The following is a 3,250-nucleotide window of genomic DNA, read 5'->3' on the forward strand; positions in this document are numbered from 1 at the left end:
AATTCCAGTAATGACTTCTATACCCCGTCAGCATTTACTACACCTTGTCCCTTTCCCATGTTACCTCATTGTCCGCCCATTATCTCCCTCTGGTGTTCCACATCAACCCCCAACTCCCTCATTTTTTTTTTCTTCAATGGCCTTCCGACTCGTCCACAATTCACATCATATAATTGTCAATGAGCTGTGCAGTGGCTTATCTATGTAGGATCCGAACCAAATGCGTTTTAACAAATTGCTATCTGTTGGCTTTATAATAACGACATACAGGTTGCACATTTAAGATCATAGCCGATGCATGGGGTAGGCCGTGATCCTGAATCTGAGATTGGTCCTGAAGCTGCAGGATCGTAGATGGAGTAGTAATGTAGAGCATTTATTGATGTTTTTATTACATGCAGTCGCGATCATCTGACTGCAGGGAACACAATTGATAGTTCCCAAACTGAGTTCTACGCAGAGGGGAGGAATTTGAAATATGGCTCCCTTGGGAATGACGATGGCAGGTTGATATATTACTACTCAGATCAGTGTTAAGGGTCCAGGCACAACAATATTATCACCATGGTCAATAGTCGGGGTGGAAAAACAATGACGTCGGCAGTTTGTACTTCAGTGACATCATCTTCTCAGCTCAGCTGTGTTCCAGAGAAGCAATGACAACATCAGAGTGTTCAGTATCTTGCTTTGACAGTGCAGACCATTCTACATATTCAATGCAAGAGTCCGTGATGGTTCAAATGTTCCAACACTGCATCCAATGTGTCTGCATCCTGTCTGCTGTAATGCAATTCCAATGCAAGGAGTGGCTCTCCAGGAGGTCGCAGAGATGAGTCTGGTTATGATTAGCGGACACTTCGGGCAGATTCATCAAGGCTGTGTTTCACATCCGTCCTCATCTGCAGAGACTCATTCCTTGGAATGTTTACTCCCATAGGGACAAACGTTAAATTATTGCAAAATATTCAATGATAACGTGTCGTATTTTATTTTATACCAAAATCTGACATATTCCTTAATTCTGAAAGTGCTGAGCTACAGCGGGTTAACGACATCTATTTCTGACTGTAATTAATCCGATTTGCGATGTGCAATAATTCTCTGTGCTGTTGAACACAGCCTGGTTGGAACAACACAAACCTGAACATTTATTTGCAGCATTCTTCACAATATGTTGAATTATTAGAATATATGTACACGCATACAGGATAGGATAACAATTTTATTTACTATGTTATTTTCAGTATGAGAGATCAGCAAAAAGAAGCAGCTGTATAACGCTGAAAGTGATGTAGACTCGATGATTTTCGGTTCCCCGGTGAGTTCCATTTTACGCACCACTGAACACAAGCTGCACCCCTTTTCATTCTTAATGTGCTTTATCCACTAATCCACTGAAAAGATATTGGAATCATTTTTGTGCAGGTAGACGAAGTAAAAGAGATGTATGTGGTTCCCTCCCACTCTAGACTGCAGATTTTACTTGAGCATGGTTAGCTCTCCTGCTCAGAAAATTGCTCTGCTTAGCCCCTCCAACTCAATGATCAGGGACTGCTGCAGCCATGGGATTGTTAGAGTATGGTCGTGTGAACAGTTGGTGTATATCATAGGTCCGGGTTATGCGACCACTAAGACCAGGCAGACTATCTCTGAGGAGTGTAGGTTATGCCTCGGGTCCTTCGTCACAGGGACGATTTGTTGCTTTTTCGGTCATCGGTGTTCATGTTGAGAATCAGTTGGTTGTTGCGACTGTGGAGGAGATGCTGGGGAAGGTATGACCGGTACGAAAGTGATGGGTTGCAACTGAACCCGAGGGATCCAACATCCTCGCGGGCAGGTTGGCCTGCGTTGTTCGGGTGGGTTTAAATTCATTTGTTACGGGAATAGGAGCCTGCTGGATGGTGCAGACGTTCGTTTACTAGCAGAGACAACGTGTAGAGAGGCTCCTTGATAAGAAAGGCTGTTGACAGGGCAACCTTTCAGTTAGGAGGACGAGTTGCAATGTAAATGTGTGAAAAATTTAAATGTCTGAACCCAGGACTCATGGTGTTACATTGAATGGACGCAGTACACTAGAGATGGTAGATGAACTTGTATCACACTTACAGATTGGCATACAGCTAAATCATAGTTGAAAGAAGGTTATAGCTTAGAGTTAATGTCAAGATACACATTTTATCGAGGGACAGGCAAGAAGCTAGAGGGGACGGCTTTGCTCTGTTGTGTAAAGATTAAAGCAACTCATTAGAAAGAAGTTCGATAGAAATAAAGGAAAAGCGAATGTCAGGTATATCAGAATTTCAGTGGAGTAAATGAAATTACAGTGGCAAGAGAGAGGAACTGGATAGATTTCTTTCCTCCGCCCGGATCATACTTTTGCTATTCGTTGACTATCCAGGAGAGTCAGGGGTACTTAGCAGGTGTGCGCACAAGGTATTTAGTGTATGAAATCACATATTTGTTAGTTTGAATAATAACTCCACATTGGTGGGTCCCAATATAAATTCAGCGACCGTATTGTGGAACACTGTCGCTTCGCATTCACACTCTAAAATCCATGCTTTCTGCATTAGCGTATGAACGTGTGAACGTGCTCTGCTGTTCCTATCAAGGTGGATCTGCGTCAGGTTTATAAAAATGGAACCAAGTGAATTCCAGGTAGATTGACAGAATAAGGTTCATACTGGCTTGCTAAATGATGCACAGATTCACCTCGAAGAATTACTCTATGACTTGCTTCCTAAAATATCCTACTTTGTGTCCACAGATGACACGGAACAAGAGCATGATGGAATATTCCACATTTAAATCATCAGCAAGTCAATAGGAATGTTGGTGTCATCCATTGAGGATCCCGCTTCATCCCATTTCATTCTGCAGTGTGTACCTGGATAGTGCTCGTTCAGGCAGTACCTCCAGCGTCTGAGCATTGACCACATTTGCCGGGAAAATCACCACCTCAGAGTCCCCGTGAGAGTCAGAAACCTGCTTTGCCGAGAAATGCATCTCAGTCTGTGACTGTTCTTCTCTTCCTCTTCCCGTTCGCGACTTGAAAGGCTAAAATACTAAAAATCATTGCCATCGGAGGCGCAACTGGAGACAGATAACAAATGACGCCTTGGTAAGAACACAAATATCACATAAATCAACAAATCAAACCATTATACGAGCGTTGATGTATTGATGAAGGAAACGGATGTATTGATTATTGCACAGTTGACAATAAAATGTCGGAGTTGGAATTGAACTG

This window comes from Hypanus sabinus, unplaced genomic scaffold (assembly GCF_030144855.1).
Source record: "Hypanus sabinus isolate sHypSab1 unplaced genomic scaffold, sHypSab1.hap1 scaffold_661, whole genome shotgun sequence".
NCBI lineage: Eukaryota > Metazoa > Chordata > Chondrichthyes > Myliobatiformes > Dasyatidae > Hypanus > Hypanus sabinus.